Source organism: Ochotona curzoniae, unplaced genomic scaffold (genome assembly GCF_017591425.1).
Source record: "Ochotona curzoniae isolate NIBS_2020 unplaced genomic scaffold, NIBS_Ocur_1.0 scaffold_3835, whole genome shotgun sequence".
Lineage (NCBI taxonomy): Eukaryota > Metazoa > Chordata > Mammalia > Lagomorpha > Ochotonidae > Ochotona > Ochotona curzoniae.
Window position 1 is genome coordinate 5,272,742 of NW_024467114.1, and position 23,242 is coordinate 5,295,983.

The following is a 23,242-nucleotide window of genomic DNA, read 5'->3' on the forward strand; positions in this document are numbered from 1 at the left end:
TCTTGGAACAGGAGCCTAGCAATATACTGAATAATATGATAAAGTCATCCCAAGAAACAACAGCATAATTGCAGTGTTGCAGGAAAAAAAAATGACTTACATGCTTTTACAGAGTTGGAAAGAAGGGAGAAATTTGTGGCATCAATGAGAATTTTACTTGTGTCACACCATACTATTATGGAACATTTATAAACACATTCTGATATAGTGCTTCAAAGGGACTTTCAAAAGTCACTGAAGTGCTTGGACCTCGGAGTTCAGTGCCTAATCCTCTGGATCCACTGGATCACATTTTTTCCTGGTGCAGGACATGCAGCATCTTTTCCTGTAAGACTGAGATGTCTGATGGCTGTGGGATTATACGTGGACTTTTTATACGATGTTAATCAGCACAGTGTGGCCTCATCCTCCTGAGAAGTTACTCTAAGAGGTCAAACATGACTCAGAAATGTGACAAAATGAGTTCGAACTCTGACCAAGTGTTTCTTAAGTGAAAACAGTCTACGAATGAAGTCCCCTGTACAGAAAGGTACCTCAGGGAATACTCAATAAATATTGAACCACACAAGGCCACAGTAAAATGATTCTTTAAAACAGAATGAGTCAAACTCACTGTCACAAGGATTTAATTCTTATGGATGAAATGTATACCCAGTGCTATTTACATAGAGATACACTCAGGTACTCACAGGCAACTGGTTTCAGGATCCCTACCCCATCACCATGCAGATGCCAAAATCCACTGATGCTCGAGCCCTTCTGTAAATTGGCATAGTATTTGGTTGTAATCTATGCACACACTCTTTACAGAACTATACATCACTTAATAATGGAGACTGGTTCTGAGGAATGGCTCCAAACGCAATTTCAGAACTGTGTGAGCATCAGAGAATGTACCTGCACAAACCCACATGAGACAACATCCCGCACACCTGCATTCTATGGTATAACTTGTTGCCCTGGGAACACATGCTTACACGGTGTGTTCCACATTCATCACTATAGGAACCTGTAGCACAATAATAAGCATGTGTGTATCTAAGCAAACAGAAAATAGTGGCATTAATAAGAAGAGTACACCTGTAGAGGACACTGCCCATGAATGAAGGGGAGTGGTACCATGTGATTTGTGTGTGATAAGTATCTCTAAACCTAGGATGCACCTGCTTGCCACTGAAAACCACGAGTACTGCCCAGGTCGATGCACTCGGCTTAATCTACACATCTACTTTCTTTAATAAGGAATTAGTATTAACATAGCAAAACTCTTACTTTATAACCTTGATGTTAATTTCTGACTCTTAACAGCCTAAAAATTGAACATACTGTATAAAGTATTTCCCATCTTTATGTTGTCGTTCTTTTAGGCTTTTTTCCTTTTGTAAATGTTTTTTTCAACTTTTTTGTTAGAAACTGAAACACAAACATACCTCTTGTCCTCGTCTAGACAGGTTAGGATCAGAAACGTCACTGCCCTGCACCTCCACCCAGATCCCACTGGTGAGTCCTCAGGGACACTAACGTGCAGAGTACTGCTATCTCCTGTGACAAGATTACATTCTCCTGGAAATCTGCTGAAGGACTTGAGCTGTCCTATTACAAAGGCAGGCGCGCGTGCACACACACACACACACACACACACACACACACACACACACTGATGCGTTACATTCTAATGCTAAAATTTAAGAATACTAAAGGCATAAGCCAGTAATACAGAAATCACTATCATCAACTATCACGCACTGTGCATAATTGTGCATATTGAACTTTTTCTTGTAGTGTGGTAGATTTTTAAATTCTGTTCTCGTTTATCAGAGACAGCTCTTCCCAGTGCTGGAAGCCCTGAGGGGTCTTTCTGTTCCAAAGTGTGTGGTTATTCATCACCTTCTTCTTACCTGGGAACCCTGGAGTTGATCAAGCATCTTAGGGATTTTGCTACCAATAAGAGCTGTGATCTAGTGCTCTGACATCAGATAAAGGGAGGGACTTTTTAACACTTAAAAACTTTTATTCCAAACCATCACTCCCTGTTATACACTAGGAACGCCTAGGACTAGAAACACATCTTGAAAAGATGCCCTTTATTTTAGGTTCATTTTCTGCTTTCCCCTTGAAGAAGAGGCACTATTCCTCCCAACTATCCTCAAACAATCCCATTCCAGATAAGTTATTTGCTCGCATTTTTTAGAGGTTTATTTATTTTTATTACAAAGTCAGATATACAGAGAGGAGGAGAGACAGAGAGGAAGATCTTCCATCTGATGACTCACTCCCTAAATGAGCGCAACGGCTGGTACTATGCTGATCTTCAGCTGCCGGGATCTAGGAACCTCTTCCGGGTCTCCCACATGGGTGCAGGGTCCCAAGGCTTTGGGCCGTCCTCGACTGCTTTCCCCGGCCACAAGCAGGGAGCTGGATGGGAAGTGGAGCTGCTGGGATTAGAACAGGCACCCATATGGGATCCTGGCATGTTCAAGGCAAGGACTTTGGCCACTAGGCCACGCCGCCAGGCCCCATTTTCTCACATTTAAAAGAGGGTTGAGTGACACTTTGAACACCTTTCAAGATAACAACATTTTAAGTAGAGATGTGCAAACCAAATTTACTGTCTCCAGATTACTTGGTTCAAGAGAGTCCGTGCTAGTCTAATTATGACTAGTAAGGGTTCAGCTTTCATTGCGTTAATATATAGAAATTCTGATAAAAAAGGAGGCAGAATATGAGAAGAGAAGGTGGTATTGGAGGAAGAGATCAGGACAGTGAGGAGACACGAAGAGGAGGAGGGAGGAAGAAAACAACCCACTGTGAGAGCCTCGTTTTCATGTCTTAAGGAGTGCATGGTGCTGAGATTGGCTTTCGGACCACCTTTCAATATCACAACCCAGGGATGCTCAAGATGTTATTGAAACTGGGACAGTGTTTCCATATAAACTACTCACACCCTGCTGTGTCCTTACATCATCTTGAGGTGACGTGCAACACTTAACTCAATGTAGTGTTATGTACCTAGTTGTGTTGTGTTTTTAATGAACTAACGGTAAAGTCAAGTCTTCACAAGTTCAATACAGCCATACATTTCTTTGAATATTTCTTTCTCTGTAGTTGGCTGAACCCAGTGATATGAGGAATCAACCACACAGGTAACACAAATTTAGCCCAGGTGTTAGCCACTGCTTGTACCCTTTGACAGACAGGCTGAGGAGCTATATCCCAAGCTTGGCTGGCATTATTAACATGTAGTTCCACTATTACAGCCCGAGTAAGAGTAATCAAAGAGGAATAAGGCTCAGAGCTTCATATTTTGCCATCTGCTGCTCACAGTCACCACAATTTAAAACAGGGCAAATTTAACACTTCCCCAAAGATTGTGATTTGCATTTTATAATTTTCAATACGTTTACTTCTGAAGGCATGCAATCTCTCTTGTTTACTTTGTACAAATTTGTCGTGAATTGTTCTGTAGCTGATCTCCTACAAACCGATCTGTAAAATGTCATTCCTTATGGCATTAATGCCATTTCTTATGACATTCTTGATCGCAGGTTGAAATGTCTTTGCCCAGTCAGACCTTTCTTACTTCATTTATACTTTACTAGGGCTGTTAACTAAAGTGGCAAGTTCTTAGCAAATGTCTACAAACTTGATTGACAGGAAAATCATGATGGTGATGCGAGCCAGCATTCTAAAAATAACTCAGTAAAATCACTCTGGTGCCAAAGGACTACACTAATGTTCTCTAAAAGTGTGTTTACTTACGGGATATAGTTCTACAGTGCATGCACACTCTCTCTTTCTCCTTTTTAAGAGAGTAGAGCTGCATTCAGAGGACTGACACAAACATGTTAGGTTTCATACATGGGCCTGGCATGATGGATCTACTGGCTAATTTTCCCCCCATAAGTGCCAAAATTCAACATGGGTGTCAGTGTGTGTATTGGCTGGCCACTTCCCATCCAACTCTCAGCTGTGGCCTGGGGAAGCAGTAGAGGATGACCCAAAGTCTTGGGACTCTGTACCTGCTTGGGAGACCCAGAACAAACTCCTTGCTCTTGGTTTCAGATCTGCTCAGCTCTGGCCCTCGTGGCCATTTGGGGAGTGAAACAGAGGATGGAAGATCTTTCTCTGTCTCTAAATCTGCCTTTACAATAAAAATAAATAAATCTTAAAAAACAAGCAGTTGCATTGTTTAGCACCAGCCACAGTGACCTAACAGAGGCTAAATGTCAAAGAATTGCCATTCAACTACAAAGAGCCAATCATAAATATCTCACAATGTAAGTTAAATAGGTCTGAATCCAAAAATTGTTTTGAAAACTATTTTAATTATCATTGCTTCAAATAATTGTGACTATATTAAATTGCATTATGTTGTCAATGATCACTTTATGAAATAGAAAAAAATGCCACCAGTCCTCCAATGAATGAAGCATTTTCTGTTTCCATACATTTACCTACTCAGCCACTTTCAGGCCACTGTAATGCATCTCCTTCAAAGACTGAGTTCTCCAAATGTACACATTAATTACTCTTTTTTTCTATCCACCCCAACATTTGTGGCCAAGGTTCCAATTGGCCCCATCAGCTGACCACTGATTAGAAGGTAGCCTGACAGTGACAAGATAGCCTCAGATGAACAGTTGGTCTGGACTTCGCACCTTGCAGAAGCACAGTGACTCGCTCACACAGTAAAGCCCTGCAGAGTGGGCCCAGAGCAGCAGGGCAGGGGCCATCTCCACGCACAAGCACCTTTCCTTCCCAGAGCAGCAGGGCAGGGGCCATCTCTATGCACAAGCACCTTTCCTTCTCAGAGCAGCAGGGCAGGGGCCATCTCCACGCACAAGCACCATTCCTTCCCAGAGCAGGTCATGTGTACCTGATCAAGTCACACAGCTAAAAGTACTGAGTCAGCGTGTTAACAGACGAGCCAAAGCCAACAGGAAAGGGTGGAAGATTGTGGTCATTTTTTTAAAAAAAATTCATTTTTATATCCACTGTAGATAATATTGTTAGAAAGATGAGTTAATTGATGAATGATTTACTAGCATTACAATATTTGGAATTTGTGCTTGGTACCAGACACATACTGGCCACATAAAAGGTATGTAGCCTACAAGCTAGAGTTTGAAGTTACAAGAATACCTTTTGAGAAATCCTCATATCATGTTAGAATGATAGTAGTGGTGGCTTTGCAGAGGATAGATTTCTTTATATTGTAACAGTTTCCTTTATTCAGGATTCTAGCTGTGATTTTAATACATTTAAGAAGTAAATCCAAGGGGTGAAGCTGCAATCTCATTCTCTATCTGCAGTGTTGGGAAACCATACAGACACAAGTTTGAGTCCCATCTGCTCCATTTCCATTCACTTCCCCATTTATGGGCTTGGAAAGCCAGTGGAATTCTTTGAGCTCCTGTACCTACATGGGAGGCTCAGGTAGGCTCCTAGTTCCTGACTTCAGCTCAGCTCTGGCCACTGTGGCTGTTTGTAGAGTTAACCTGAGGATGTTAGATCCATCCATCCATCCATCCTCTTTCTCCCTCTGTGTGTGTCTTTCTTTCTCTCCTTTGCTTTGTGTAACTATTTCAAATAAAAGTAATGTAAACCTTTTTAAAAAAGTTTTACCCAAGCTTGTGCATCTAGGGACGTTGTCTAAGTTTCCCAGAGAGAAAGTGCATTGATGCCCAATCAACTTCCTAATATCAAAGCAATTTTAAGATTTGGAAAGTGGATTTAGAAAGAAATAGTTCATATGATCCCCTTCTGTTCTCTTTAGCAAAAGACTGGTAAGGACAAATGAAGCACACTGGTTATCTACAATCACTCTAAGTTCCCAACAAGTGAAAGAAGGAAACAGAAGCAGAGTGTTATGCTCTAAAATTCCACCAAGTTTTGACAAAAACACCCACTTTATACGGTTTCATCCCAACACAGCAATGTGGGGAATTATATACCTATGAGCATGTGCATGCGCAGCCCCCATACAGGTGCATACACACACACACACCCATACAGGCACGTTGACAGACACACACACATATCCATATAGGTATATAAACAGACACCTACACCCATACAGGTGCATGCACACACACACACACCCATACAGGCGCGTCGACAGACACACACACATATCCATATAGGTATATAAACAGACACCTACACCCATACAGGTGCGCACACACACACACACACACACACACACACACACACACACACCCATACAGGCGCGTCGACAGACACACACACATATCCATATAGGTATATAAACAGACACCTACACCCATACAGGTGCACACACACACACACACACACACACACACACACACCCAAACAGGTGCATGTATACACACACATATACACACACATAAGTGTATGTTTTAGAAGAAATACAAAAGGGCACATACTCAAAGTCACAGGTTATTTTTACCTCAGTGTTAAATACCATAAAGGTAATCATTAGTAGGATGAAATAAAGTAGTAACTAAAGTGTGTTTTTCTGCTAAGAGTGTTTATATTCAGGGTGGGATTGGTACTTTTTGAAAAGGTGAAGGATGCCATCTGACCTGGTGGTGAGCACACTCCTGGAGATGGTTATGTCCCACAGCAGAGTCACTAGTTTCAAGACTTGGCCTCCAATTTCGGCTTTTTCTGATATGCGAATTAGAGTTGGCACGTGACAGGACATAAGGGGGACCAGGGCTGAGTTTTAGGTCCTGGCTTTGGACTGGTCCAGCTTATACCTGTCCCATGCTTGCGTTTTACAGGAACATGGGGAGTGAAACAAAAGTTAGGATATAGAACTATCTGCTGCTCTGTCTCTCTCTCACTCTGTGTGTGTGTGTTTATGTCTCAAATAAATGAACAGAAATGTGAAAATCAAAAATCCCTGAAACTTTGATGAAAAACATTTGCACTCTTACAGATACAAATATTCTGATACTTACAATACTATCAATGTTGGCCAATTATGCTATTTTTTTGCTTTTCAGCTTCCATATTTTTAGCTTCTCACTGTGATGTTACTTAAGGGCAAGGCACAATTCTGAGGTTCTAAAACTGTTTTCCATTTTTAATTGCATGAACATGCTCTAATTCCCAATATAACTTCATTTTTAGTACAGCAGCCAACAACTCTTTAATTCAAATACAAATTAATTAAATGAAACCTGACTTAATTATTTAAGTATTCACTTGACACTGAGTGAGGTTTTCATTTTAGAACATGGCTCAGCAAGAGAATGCAACAGGTCAAGCACTACCAGTTGAAATTTTCATTGGCTTATATCTAACAATTTAACACCATCTACTGTTGTGCCTTTGTAATCCAAAATCAATAAAAATTTTGGAGTGTACTTCACAAAAATGAAACATCCCACAAAATAAACCTAATCAACATTTTGATCTCTAGCAATTTTAGTAATTTTTTAATAGCTGAAAAACTGAATGCCTAGGACCAAAATTGCTGCCAGCAAATTCTCACACAGTCCACACAGTCATGACAATTTTCCATCTTTTTTTCATTAGGTTTTACAGCAGATGCCATGTGCTACCTAAAAGAAATGTTCTTTTTATTATCTACTATGAAAAAGAAGTCTTCTAATAACAAATAACCTTTTGAAGTTTGAGACCATAAGACACCGTACTTACTTTCCTCTTGTGGGCAGTGAAAGCACTTATTTCCACCACTTTCAAAAATGTGTTTTGTATTTATTTTAAAACACTGGGCACCACCCACACAGCTGAAGTGCTCAACTATTTAAAGCCTGTTAATATTTGCAGGTTTCTGTGGTTTCCACATTACAAAAACAAAAAAAGGATGCAATGATTTTATAATTCAGTTACCAAAGATAAATAATGTTTATCTAGAAGAATATATAAATAACAAAGAATTGCATCTGGAAATGTGCATGAAGTAGCAGAACCTGCTTTATATGCGTATTTCTATAAAGCTTCATTGAATGACTGATTTGCACGTTAGAGTTACGGAGAGAGAGGGAGAGAAAGAGGATCCCAACTACTTGGGCCATCTTCTGTTGCCTTCCCAGGCACATTATCTAGGATCTGGGTCAGAAGAGATGCAGCCAGGACTCAAGGCCGTGCCCATTGGGGATGCTGGCTTTGTAAGTAGTGGCTGAACCTGCTAGGTCACAATGCCAAATACAGTGTGGTTATTTTTTTTTAACTTCATGATATCATTTCTAAACAGTATAACTTCAATGATTCACTTCTGACTCTACAGAATCCAGAATGCCCAGCTACTTGAATCGGCACATGTCACATTTATTCACTTATCCTTTAGGAATATGATTATCTTCCTGCATTGCAAGAGTGTAGTGAATGGTATCTCAGCTCTTAGGCATGTGTGCCTTAAAGACATACCTCTCCTCTGATTTGTATGCAGGCCACTGTTTTATCCCCATAGTAAAATACATTTGGTAATAAAAATATTGTACGAAAGTTTTTTTCAAAGCAACACATGAAGTAACTTATGATTCTTTTTATCTTAATACAAAATTGTAAGACACAAATCACAAGCCCTGTTTTACACTAAAGACACTGATATCCACAGGAGCAGAGCAAGACAGTAAAGTTAATAAAATCACACAACTCAGTAAAAAGCCCAATCACAGTTGCCATGTCACTTCTCCTCTAAAAAATTACATGAATCTAAACACATGCATACTATATATGAGATGCCAAAATGATATTCTACATTCCACCTTAAGACACAGGATGAGGAGGGAGCGGGGGAGGGACTACACTGAAAAAAAAATTCCCCACACTATCTGGACTGAGGAGGTAATAAAAATGATCATGGCAGGAAGTATAATAAAGAAAATCAACATAAACAAAGGTTGAAGCATGGAAAAGAACTGACAAAACTTTAAGTAGTCTTACCATGCAAAGAAAGAGGAAAAGCTAAGATCCAAACAGTAATCTGACTTTGCAGAATCAAGGAGGAATATTACGAAAAGTAATCAAAAGAATAATGTGAAGCTATGTGAACTGAGCAATTCACTGTAGTAAGGAACAAAAACAAACAGAAGACTGGAGTGTATCTAACAGATGAAGTGAATGGATTGACAAGGAAACACTAGATTGACAAGGTAAGTGTGTATATTTTCTTTATGTTTTTATTTACACACAAGAATCACTTATTCTTGAGTTCCCTATGATGATGCTAGCAGCCAATGCAATGAGTACCAGATGTTACTGAATTTAATGTGTACTGTGATGATATTCAGAGAGGCAAAGCCATCATCCCAGAGGCAACAGCTGTGAGAAGCAAGGTGCATAATGAGCTGTGCAGAAGGAGTAGTTACAGGGCAGAGAATGGAGGAAAGAGTAGCATGCAAAAGCAACTGCGAGACGTCCAATGACCTCTGGAGGTCTTGACAACCCACCTGCTCCATGGCAAGGACTCAGGACCATCAGAAGACATGCTTCATCTTTCATAGGTTAACCCATCTCACGCTCTTCTCTGATATCAAGTTTCTGATCAAGTATACAGTAATTTATCTTCCTAAAGGGAAGAAAGGCCTAGAGAAGACATACATTTCTAAAACAGAGAACAGATTTCTGTTGAAGGTTTCAGTACCCGAGTGTCTGGCCAGCTGAGTTACAAAGCCGACTCAGCTATATGAAGTGCAAACAGCACAGTAACAGTGACCACTGAAATGTGAAGTTTAAGAATGTAACCACTAAACATAGAGAGTTCCTATAGCTTAGAACAGGGTAACTAGAGGCTGGGGTAGGGGAAGATTGGATGGTAAGTAGCAAACAGAGAGTAAATTCTAGCATGGCATTGCACAGCAAGGCACCAAGGGTTCATGAGAATGCACTATGCATTGTGTACTGACAGGAGATGGGAGAACATCTAAAACAAGAGATGAAAAACCAGTTGCCTGTCCTCAACAGTGCATGTTATGAATAGATGTTGAAATACTAACCTGTAGCTCATTAAAACGCAGAGTTATTGCATGCTGAATAGCTTTAAATGTATAAGAAGTATGTAGATGTGTCTATATCCTAGCTGTGGCATTTGGGCGTTTCTGACAAGTGATGATGAAGATAAATCATTTTCTGCTAATAATGTGATTCATAGGGGGGGATTCCTCCAAGAGCTGGGTCACAATTCCAAAAAGAATCAATGAATCAGGAGGAATTTATTATTTTAGTGCAAACTGATCTGTTGGCGATAGCAAGTGTATGCACTTAATGCACAAGTGATCTAAATAAAACAGATTCTGACCACTTGATTTCATTACACACATCATTTTGCCACATGCTGAACTTCGCTCTAGATTCTGACTTTTCTGTTGACCTGATTAGCTTAACTCAGTATTTAACTCTTACTTATTTATTCATTACTTTTTACTGTCAATTTCCCAGAAGGATTGCAGGCGAGCTTAACTGAAATGGCCTGAAGAGGACCTCGGCCTTGTTCCTGCTATGAATGTGCAAATCACTGACAGCTTTACCTAGGGCAGCCTTATCAGAGCTCAACGACTCTGCATTTAAAAGTGCGGTTTGTATTATTTATCTGGAAATGTTTTGTCTGCCTATCTGCTTATAATTTGATGCTTTTTTTGGACTCCTGCATTTCTATCTTAGCATATCAGTATTTCTTACTTGTTCAAATGCTCCCAGTTATACTACCACAATGAAAAAAAAAGTTAATTCAGATTTAAACACTTAAAGTACACAGTCTCTAATAAAATATTCTGCAATCATTGAAATATCTAATCTATATTATTTAATGGGAAGATGATTTTGGAAAAACAAGGAAAAATACACAGTATTCAAGACAGCATCTGAAGTAAGTTATCAACTGTAAAAGCCATCCCTCTGAATTTAGAAAGTTGAAAGTTGCAGAAACCCCATTTGTATAATGTGATATGGTTCTCATATTTTAATGCATTTGGAATCTCTCACAAATGTTAAAATGCAGATTCCTTACATCTGAACCCCAGAATGAAGAACTGGTTTGAGTTGTCGCTGCTCTACTCCAGATCCACCTTCCTGCTCGTACCTGAGAAGTGGAGACCACCGCACTGCTGGGTCCACTGCAACCCTTGGGGGAGCCTGGTCTGGCTGCTGGCTTTTGGTTTTGTCCTGGCCCATCACTGGCTGTGGTGGTCATTTGAGAATTGGATCAGTGGATGAAGTCTCTTTCCCTTTGTCTCTGCATCTTTAATCCTTTAAGACTCTGCCTGCCTTTCAAAATAAATATGCAAAATCACAGAAAAATAAATACATCTTTCCTAAAAGTAAAGCATTGTGGATTTGAATTAGAGCTTAGAATGTTTTTTTTCCTTTTTTTCTTTTTAGCACTTTCCCAGGAAGATAATGCTAATGCTACTGGCTTAAGCATCACAGTTGGAGAGCCACTGATAAAAATAATCTCAAGGTTTGCAAAAATTGTGTATTGTTATTATCTCTAAGATGATAAAAGGTAAGAATTCTAAATTTCGTTCTCTGTTGTCTCAGCTATATGCACGTTGTTTTCAAGTAAATCCATTACTAGTGACTAAACTTATCTAACATTTAAAATGCTAAATACAAAACATTTTGCTTTCATGACATCTTCTATACATAGAGAAAGAAAAGTTTGGTTTGTCAAGACAGATTCTGCTTACTTTGCTGTGCCTATTCTAAGAACTGGAACTTATTTTATGAGATAAGCAGTATCAGCTGACAGCAGGCAAATTAAAAACATAATATAGTGATAAATTATAAAACCAAATGTTTATACCTCCTCAACACATCCATAAGTAATCATTTTCCATTTGAAAGTTTATAGGCACAAATGTTTGAGTGTATGTGTTTTGTGTATATTCATGCCAGATATATATTCATATATGCAATATTGAAGTATTTTTTTAAATGCTTGTATTTAGTCACAGTATGTTTTAATTATATTCTGTTGCTAAAAACAAATCATCTGTAAACAGATCAACTATCCTAACAGGGTGTTAAGGTTCTGCAGGTGCTTGACATCAGCACTTCGGGTTCTACTCGGCTGCCTGAAGTCCACACCGCGGTGCCTGGGCTCACGTCCTCTCTAACACAGCCCAGCTTCCCACTAGTGTGACTTGTGTGCCCTGAAACACAAGGGGTGATGGCCCAAGTGATGCAGGCCTTGCTGTTCAGCTGGGACAGCCAGAAAGAATTCCCAGCTCCTGGGTGGCTGTACCCTCCTCTGCTTTTCAGCTATTTCAGGGATGAATTAGGTGAAAGGAGGTCAGTTCCTGTTACTTTCACGGTCTCCATTCTTAAATACATAAACAGAGTTTAAGTTCTGTCTCTAAGCATCAGCTTTTGGCTCTCACTATTTATATTACAATGAAATTTTTAGGACATTCAATTTATACCCCTGGCCTATGCAAGAGCAGCTATCAAATCCTGCAGCTCTGAACAATTAAAGTTAACCCAGAACTTGGCAGAACCAGTGAAACTGCACAAATTAAAACATCGTTTCTAGTGTGATCTTGTGATCAGTGGGTGGATTTCAGTCATCCCCCTCAGACTTTGAAGGACAGGTTAAGCGCCGAGCACCTAAAGCCAGGGGTTTCTGACCATGGATCTTGTCTGGTTCTCATCAGGAACAAGTCATTCAGCAAGAACTGCTGATTCATGGCATTCACTCAGCCAGATGATACCCTTGAGCATTTAGAATTTATCTGTAATTACAACTTTGTTTTGTTTTTTTTTTCTTTCACTTCATTTACTTCCTGGCAAAACCCTTGCATTTCTCTAACAAAACATAATTATTTATGGGAAAATCTCTTCTTTTTCAAACTCCCCGTTCTCACCCCACCCCTTCTCCTTTGACAGTTGCTGAGTTTGACAGTGAAATTCTTGGAGATCTAGCCCATTTTATTACAGCAAAGACAGTTCTGCAAAGTCTCAAGACTGAGGAAGAGACTTGAAGGCCACCGTTATGGTCTCAGCTCTTGGATACCAGCCCTTTGACAGTGTCCAGTAAGCAGCAGGTGCAGCATCAACTGTTAATAAGCACATAGATGACAACATCACAATGCTGAGACTTTATACATGCTTTACCTTGGGCAGTAACTATGTTCCTTTCAAAAAAAAAAGTGATCATCTCGGCTCAGCCCCAACTGTTGGTGGCCACGGGGAGTGAGCCAGCAGATGGAAGATTTTTCTGTCTCTCCTCTCTCTGTATACCTGACTTTCCAATTAAAAAAAAAAAGACATTAAAAAGGAATAATCTATAACTAGATTTAAAAGGCTAATTGAATTTCTGTTGTAGGATGTTTTTCCCCCAAAATACCATCACTCTCTAAATTTTGACTAATGAATAATACCAACTATCATGTCACCCTTGTTTACGGAAGTGATCCCCCACACAGAATGATGTATTATGTGAGCAAGTCTTCATCTAAGGTAGTCACTCAGAATCCATCTAGAGTTTGTCCTCTATCATCTTTGTTTTCTTAAGTCTCCAGCTTGCACCTTGAGATCTCACGCCCAGATTTTTTTTTTTTAAGATCAGAGATGTAGGATTGATGGCTTTGTTTAACAGCTCCCTTTGTTCCTGATTTTAATTTCATTTTCAAGACTGTCTCTGCTTCTCTACTTCAGTGCACCCACTGGGTAAGGGGTTTGATCAACATTTTGCCTACAGGTTTTTTTTTTAATTTTCATATATTTGAGAGAGAAAAAGGAAAAAATCACTCTCATCTTTTGTTTGAATCTCCCAATGTCCACTATTCTCAAAGCACACTCAGGAGTGAGCTGGGATTTCAATCTAGAGTCACCCAAATGGGTGTGGCTGAAATCAGTTACTTGGATCATTGCCTGCTGCTGCCTTCCAGGCTTGTATTAGCAAGCAGCTGACATCAAGTGCCAGAGCAGGGCAACCAATTCAGAAATCCAGATACGGGATGTGGGCATCTTAATTGGCATGTTAACCACTGTGCCTAACAGATGCACAAGGCTAAACAATCCTGATCTTTCACACATCTCAGAGCAGCCTTAACTTTCAATTAGCCTAAGAACTAGTTCATTTTCATGCCACTCTTAATTTGTTAATTTACAAATTATTTGCTTCCAAAACAAAATTTGAAGTACTTTACAGAAAACTCGTATTTAAAGCTATTAAAGAATACAGGCGTGATGAATCAGAATGTGTGATACTTCCTCAAGCTACTCTATATATCTATATCTATCTTACTTTATCTCTTCCACATGCAAAATCCATAGGGAACATAAGAGGGTTGATGCATGGAAAAGAGTGAGATAATGATTGGCATTGTGGTATAGTAAGTTAAGCCGCAACTTGTAATGTCAGCATGTTACTCCAGCTAGAGTCCTGAACACTCCGCTTCTAGTTCAGCTCCATGCTAATGTGCCTGAGAAACTTGAGTAAGACGGTCCAAGTACCCATGAGGAAGCCCTGCACAGTTCTATTCTTGGTTTCATGCTGGCCTGGGGATATTTTTGGGGAGTAACCCTTGGACGGCCGTGCTCTCTCTCTCTGTTTCCTGGAAGCTCTTTTGAATATATTAACAAATATATTTAAAAGAAAAGGTAACTTAAAATAAAAATGTAAGGATTATTGCAACATAAATTCAATGTGACTTTCTTTGTACTTAATATCTTAATGGTTGTTTATAGAAAAAGATTAGGAACAATTTATATGTGTTGATATTTCTGGATCTGATCCTTCTGTCATAAAATATGTACTGTTCTTGGCATCAGGCTTGAAAATATTGCCTAGCCACATTAAGTCACACCATTCAAAAACAAAATGTTCACTTCAGTATTCCAATTGCAACTTCAGCAGCGAAGATGACTTTGTCATTTTCAGAATAAACGTAATTTCCAATGGCTTGCATTCCTATTTTCCTACAGTCCATGCAAAAGCGTTCAAATATTAAAACTAAATCACTTTCAGACTCTACTTAAGTTTTGGAGCACTGACACCAGCAGGAAATTAAGGCAGAATAAATACACTGGCAAAATGCCATCACTGGAGTTTTAATGGAAGTTATTTTATTTCCTGCAGGAAGCCTAAGTGACATCTAACATTTAGACTCAGGACTGCCATTTATGAGTTACCACACAAAGTAATCTTTTTTAATTACTCAAAGTAATCAGTTTCAATTCTTTTTAAAATGTTTATGAAGTATAAACTTGTAAAGTTACTCTTTTTACTTTCTTTATTGGGTAAATGTTGATCATTGTTGCACCTTCCTGAGGCAAACACAATTTAATATTCATCACATAAAGTGAGTGGGAGTACAGAGAATTCAGTAAGGTCTGTTTGCTGACATTCAGTCAAGCAGTAATTGCTTAATTTCAATATCCATAAGTTGTGAATATTCACATTAGCTAAAGAGCACCATGTCTGAGTTTCAGAGAGGGACTGGACTTTTTTGGAGACATCAGGAATTTTGCTTATGGAACAAATGGCATCCAGAACTTTGAGAAGGAAGCCAAATATTATGCTGATTATTTACTTATTTCAAAAAGTTCTGCATTTGAAGGGAGAACAAAGGGCATTTTCTACCAACTCCTTAACTACAACAAAGAAAATAGGCTAATGTAGTGGGGAAATGGCATTTCTAATTAGTCACTTGGGCTCTTAACCATAAGCAAGAAGTAGAGAAAACAAAACTCAGACTTCTTAAATATTTGCAGCAGTCTCTCTGCTGGTGCTGTGCTTCCTAGTGGAACTAAGGGCTTCTTTCTCACAGGAGCATATTCACATACCTGTGGGAAAATTAGACAAAACCATCCATGTGCTAGTATTTTTTATTGCAATCAAAGGGCTATGTTTGGAGTTTTTACGAAGGCATTTTCTGTGGGCTTTGAGAATCCATTTCCTAACTTTACAAATGTATTTTCTGTGGGCTCTGAAAATCTATTTTCGGACTTTGGTTGTACAGTGCTGGGAGAAAATTACATATCTATATTTATACAGGGCCTATTTTTGGTACAAGCAGATGCACGCTCAAAATGCTGTTTAGCCATCAACTGTCTGTCTGCTGTTGGGCAAATTAAGACACCCTCTCAGTGTCTCATATGTGGTTCAGGGATAATGGACCATTTATCCCTATCTCATAACCATTGGAGAAATTCTGCTTCTCATGTGCTGTTCAGGGATAATGGAATAGCCATCCCTCTCTCATAACTAATGGAAGGCATATGAAAGCACCACTTGGTCCATACAGGTAATACAATATGTTACTACTATCACACTTAGAATTGTGGAAATTACCAAAAATTAGGAATACTCTAATAAGGTTAAGTAGACAAAAGTAATACAAATGTAGTAATTACATACGCATGTTTGCTTTCATGACAACGTCTAAACGTTTTTGACTATCATCCCATTCAACTACAAAAATCAAACTGATGAGTTATGAGCATAATAAATTCAGGACTGTGTTTATATGTGGAAGGATGGGAGTCAGAACAGGAAAAGAACATGCAGAATTCATAAACGATTGCCAACCTTTGGTCTGTCTTCAGCAGAGGCAACTAGAATATTGGCCGTGATGGTGATTCTGTTTACCTGAATTCTCTGAAAACTACCAAAGAAATATGCACAAGTTGCTGTGAAGAGAAGGGAGATAAAACATGACTGAAATGGAGAAGGAAGGACATATTTTTAAACCCGCATTATGAAGGGGTATATTCAACATGATATCTAAGCTGTAAGATGCTGTTGAGATCTTTTCACAACTGCCTGCTGAGAATGCTGCAGGTGACTGTTCTTTGGTGAGAAAAGGACAGGCCAGTTGTCTGCATGTGCAGAGTCTGCCCAGCTCCAGGTTAATAAATCCCTGGGCGATTAACTGCCTTGTCCGAAAAGCTTAAAAACAGAACCATGCTCAACTCAAGATCTTTGTCTTAAAATCAACTTTTTTCAATAACTATGATTCACTTCCTTAAATCCGTCTGCCTAACAAATCAAAGAAACGACTGCACCAAAAATAGGATTCCTTCCAAGAACAACATGATTTTACTCAACTTCTTTATTTCAATCTCTGCTGTTCTTTCTAAACTATCTGAATCATGCCACTGCAGCAATTAGCAAAATGTAATTTGCAGCCACTCTAATTGCTGACTAGCATTTACACTAAAAACAAAGGATCGCCAACTCCCAACTAGTCTTGTTTTTGATGCTTACTGTACAGCATCTCTTCATCCTTGGCACTACTGACACTGGAGTTTTTTTCTGGGCCTCCCCAGAAAAAGTTGTGTGGCAGCAGCCCATGCATCTTCAGCTTATTTCCCAGGAGCATCAGCAGGAAGCAGTGCAGATCACATGACTCCAACCAGCGCTATTTGGAGTGCTGGCATTGCAAACAGCAGCTTAACCAGTTACACAGCACTGGCCCTAGGTAGGAAATCTTGAATGCAGAGAGATCTCTCAGGCCCTACAGATGCTTCCCTGCCTCCCTCCCCCAATCCCTGATCTCAGTTTTCAGCATTAATCTGAACCCCCCCACAATCAACCTTGGTGATCTACTTAGGCTAAAGTGCAGCAAACTGAGAAAAGATTTGGTCCTTGGCAGTTCTTGGTCACCCCTCTCCACTGGCTGCTCTCGGTCATTTTTTCTCCGCCTTGCCCAGTGTATCATTTGGCATATTACGTAACTGTTCATAAAGGATCATGGTGACTTTTTTTTTTTAATCAAGTAGCAAGCAAATGCAAGTTTCTATCAGTGGAAAACATTATTTCACAAAGCAAAAGCAAACCTTTTAAGGAACTGTGACAAAAAAAAAAGCAAAAGTAAGAAAATGTCACGAAATATTAGGACACATTTTATTTAAAATGGAACCATGGAGACCTACAATAGCCAGTACTGAAGCACATGTGAACACACGCTAAAGGGCAAAGGGAAAAAAATAGTGCACAATTAAAACAAATACTTCTCCTAGAGACAAAATGCCTGAATACCTACGGCATTTAAGACAACGATTGCTACATAGAGATAGGAGCAGTAGATTAAGGACATTAGAGTTCAAAACTGAACAGCTATAGAACAACTCAACTGGAGAAGTGATATTGCACAAGACTAGAGGAACAAGAACCAGACAGTGAAGCACAGACTGAGGGAGCAGCCAGGGCAACAGCCAGATGTGGAGTGGGTCCCAAGAATCCAGGCTACAGCAAGGGTGACACAAGGGTGACACAAGGCTACAGCAAGGGTGACACAGGTGTGGGCATGGTCGGCACATGGCGAAGACAGCACACATTAGCTCGGAAAGGCAGCTCTGGTGCTTTGCAAGTCAGAGGATTCCGGGCTTTTTCAGCCCTAGGAACTAGGAGAGGGGGTGACTGACATCGCGCCAATGCAGAGGACCGCAGCAGAGAGCACCGCACGATCAGGTATCATCTAATGTATGCTCAGTCTATTTTGTGTTAAGTATATGCACTCAAACCTTGCCTGACTGCCAAGGAAACCAACTTCACTTGGCGATTCTGCAGGTCAATACTTTCTCCTATTAGATCAAAAGTCAAAACACTCATAAATCATTTTATTAAAATACGTGAGACATACGAATGTTACAAAAGTTTTAGAAAGCCAAGATACACTCCATTAGTAACAGCAGACAACGGGACACTGTGAAGTATGGAATTTGAGGTTGGAAATGTATAGTGGTACAACATTAAACTTAATTACATTCTGATAGTAAATAATCTACACTGTTAGTGTGTTTTAGTCATCCAAAATAATTTAGCTTACAGCCAGGCAGATTAAAAAAATGCACTATTAAAAAGTAGTATCTCATTTTTAAATCAGTTTATACATTTTTGTCTAGTTAATAATCTAAATGGAAAAGGTTGCAACCCAAATATATAAATTTATTAAGAGAATAGTGAGAATTCTCAAGTAATTCACAAGGGGGTAGGATTTCTTAACAGTAAAACAGGCAAGGATACAACTGGGACTCAGGAATAATTGGGACCAGGAAATTAATCATGTCAGGTAATTTGTATACCTATGTTCTGTTCACATTCCCCATAAGTGTCTGCATTAATTTTTGTCACTGTGGCCAATCTTCATGACATGAAAATTAACTGAATCAAATTCCAACTTTTCATACTCCAAAGCAACTATGCACGAATGTGAACATTTCTGACCAATATTTGCTGTCACCGATACTGAAGAAGGATGCTCAGTCACTTAATTTTCAACTAATGTTCAATTATGGGCAAAATGATAGTGGTCATTAAGACAGAGCCCAGTGAAAATGTAAAATTTCTAACCGGAACTGAAATGTTGAAATTGTAATAGGAGTCAGTTTAAAAAGAATGTTGGCGTTTTGTCCACACAAGTTAATGTGCATGGGTCAGTTATCAGGCCTAGAAATAGTTATCTAGCACATATAACAAAAATACCAGTAAGATCCTTATTTAAGATTAGATTCTGCTATTTTCTAGATGGGGGATTTTAATTAAGTCATATAAGAAAAACTCTATCAAAGAGAATTTTAAGAGCTTCCCTGACAAATCTTACTTGGTTATTAAAGTAAAATGCAAGAATGTGAAAGTTCTTTTAAGATGCACCATAACCTTGAGATATTTTATCATATCTTGACTATTATTTATACTATTACTGTTAGTATGCAGCATGATTATATAGTTAGAATATCTCCTTAACCGTGAAGTGTGATAAGTCACACAAATTGTCATCATTTTCAATTAAGAATTGTCTATAGTCCTTTACAATGGAAAAGACAGGACAATTCATCATAAAGCATTCAATTAGGTGATCAGATAGCCTTGGCCTGCAATTAAAACACCTGGACCATTGCTACCATGGAAAGGAGGAGGAGGTGGAGGAAGAAGACAGGAAACACACAAATATACAAATTAGGCTAAGAAAGAACTTACACTTGGACTGAGGGTACTTTGGGTTTAAACAATATGATACACTTTCAATTGAGGCTTAAAAGAGGACATATTAATAATCATTTTCAAACAGGGCCAAACAACTAAACCTTCATTAGGGAGCACTGCTCAGTGCAATAAAGCCACAAGTACTTATAGGACACAGGTGTGGCCTCCTTGAAGTACATTCACATTTTGAGAAAGCAAACTTAGGGTTAAACTTCATCAGTACTTGGGTGGCTCTAATTTCAGGATTAAAAGACAACTTCCTGAATTAAAAGTATGTTCAAAGAACAATTGATATTTGAGTTCAACATTGTTTCTGCTGGGGGAAAATTAAAATTTGGTTGACAGGCAACAGCTTTGCAAGCAGTAACTGAACAGGCAACACTGGTTGGGAGGCTCCTGGGAAACAGTGCAATTCAGGCAAAGATCTCCCATCCACTCAGCCCACTTCCCAAATGTCTAGAAGCTGCTGGGGTTGACCAGGTGGAAGTCACAGGCCAGCAACCAAGGCTAGGATGTCCCATGGACAGGGAGAGGCTGAGCATTTGAGCCACTGCCTATTGCTTCACCGGTTCGCATTCGCAGGGTATCAGAATCAGAAATGGAGTCAGGGCTTGAACCGAAACACTCAACTCCTCCCACCAAATACATGCCACTGAAGCCTAACTTCTAATCAAAGCATCTGAATTGATTGTAAAGCCTTAGATGGCTCTTTTATACTTCTTTGGGGACACTTAAGAAACTTCTGTATTATTAGCCTCAAATCTCAAAATGGATCTTTAAAGAAAGATGAAAAAGAAAGCTTTAAACATTACACTTATAAGGAATTACACAATAATACTCAAAACCTCCATTAGATAATGTGGTTGTTTTACACTGTGTACGAAACTAAAATATCTATGAGTCATTTAACATAACCTGAAAATCACATTATTTGCTTTGAAGTTTACATCTAAAAAAACTTGACACAATGATTACTACTTTTTACATAATATTAGCTGGAAGCAAAACTCATAATGGCTGATAAATAACAAAGAAAGGAAAAACAAACCAAAACCAAAACAAAACCCTAGAAAATTGGTTTATACACATAAAACTGATGACGACAATATGAACTACAACAAAGGCTGACCATTTCTAGGTGTGTCCTTATTCACTAAAGTTATGTTGGAGTTTAATTGGAATTCAGAAACTTCAGTTCAAACAAAGGCATTTCTTGTACTTTTTATAAAAGTGATGAATTAAAAACTTCATTTACGTGATGTAAAATGCCAACATGTCTAGATAAAGGATTATTAAACTAATCTTTTCTTAGTTCTTGGTTTTGCAACCATTCAATCAGTGTATTTTTAAAAGGTTATTAAATAGCTCTATTGTATGGTAGTAATCAAATTTTCGGAAATCCTTTTTATTTTTTTTTTTGAAATTCAGTACTAGAAGGAAAAGAATAGATAGTGGCTAAATTTTCACAGACAACGCTTATCTTTTCTGTTTCCAAAATTGCTTGGGAGAATTGGAATAGAACAGTTCTGATAAAGTAATTTAACTACTTGGAGTATTTGCAAGTACATGCTGGGAATCGGTCTCCTTTCAATTCTGGTTCAGAGGTCTAGAAAGAATTTACACAGAGGCCACACAATAAAATTAATTATGATAAGAGATAATAAAATCATTGTAAACATTAACTTCAATAATCTTCTAAATGCTCAATATTTCTTTAAAAAGATGAAAATATATTCTGCTACACAGGACCAACCCTTAAGTGGCTCTTCCATTATATTAGCACTACTAAGATAAAAAAATGGCTCAGAAAATCCATCACTTAACTCAGATCAGAGCAGTCTAAAGCCAGTTCACAACAATTTAATAAAGCCAGGCAAAGGCGCTCATCATAAATTTTAACATTCATTTAATAGATACTTTTAAGATGCAATTTTACAATCATAACACAAATCAATGCTTAGCAAATTGTCGGTTCAAACATGCCTAGCAAAATGTGGGTTGTTTTTCTCACAACTGCCCCCACCTGGGAACAGCTTCAATACGGCATGGCATATCCCAGCATGGAATGCTACCCAGCCAAAATGAGGAAAAATGATGTGCTTGAAATGTATGTGAATCTTAATGGCATACAGTGAAAATCTTTCTAAGGAGTAAATTTCTGCATTATTCTTCTGTATGACACCTTCACAAGGGTAATCTGAGGAGAAACAAATACAAATCAGTGACTGCCAAGAACTGGAGATGCACATCAAGACAGCGTAAGGATTTGCAAATGAAGAGCTATGTGGTACAAACCTGTGCTTGGGCTACAAAATAATAGAGTAAGACACTCAAACGCAGGGATTACCTGTGTGGCATTTATTAAAATATCAAATATACTGCAGGGAAAAGATGACAGAGCAAACATGACAATGAATCTGACCATATTACTACAAATCTCTTAATCTGAACAGGGTGGCAAACAGAGAAGTTGGTCTTTGTTCTTGGTGAAAAAATATCTCGGAAAATACAAAACTGCATACCAAAAAGAGTTGCATGCAAGCACTGGACTCGAGTTGAAAATGTTATTTTGAGTATGATTTAAGAATTCTGAAACTGCTTCACTCTGATCACAGGGTGAAAATAATTAATGAACATCAAGAAGGACAATGAGGTTTCTCGTTAGAAGACAAGTTACAGACAAGCGACAAGTTTAGAATGAATGTGAGGCACTAACTTCCTGTTGAGGTATTTGTGAAGACGCATCCATATATTTTAAGATACATGTTCAGAAGGAAAAAATAAAAATTGGTGCATGTGTGTATGCGTAAGTTTAATTTATATGTATTCATTTCTTGCCTCAGTCTACTAACAAAGGTGTAATGTCATGACAGCACAGCAAGAATAAGCTTAGCTTCTCCTAAGGGCCCCACTATTATGAGACACAGCAGTCATGAGCAAACCATGCTCTCAGAACTAGTCTCATCTGCCACAGGACAACAAAAGGGCTTTGCTGCCAGAGCAGTCAGAGTGCCAGAAAGGAAGACAGTGCTTCGAAACAAAACAAAGAACACAGAGGATACGTTGGATATAACGAAAGGGCACAGACACCAGCACAAGAAGCTCTCGACGGCTCGATTTGGAACAATTCTACCAAGAAAATAAATACAAGTAACACTGGATTTCAAGCCAAACAATGGCAAAAGTACCCAAGAATCCATGCCAACTTAAATAATTACTGAAGAATAAATGAATGGAGAAAAGCAATACCTTTTCCTGGAAGAAGTATCCCAGTGTACAAAGAATAAAATACACAGAAAATCAGCATCTATGGATGCTAATGCTGAGAGAAATTTGAAGCCTAAACAGGACATT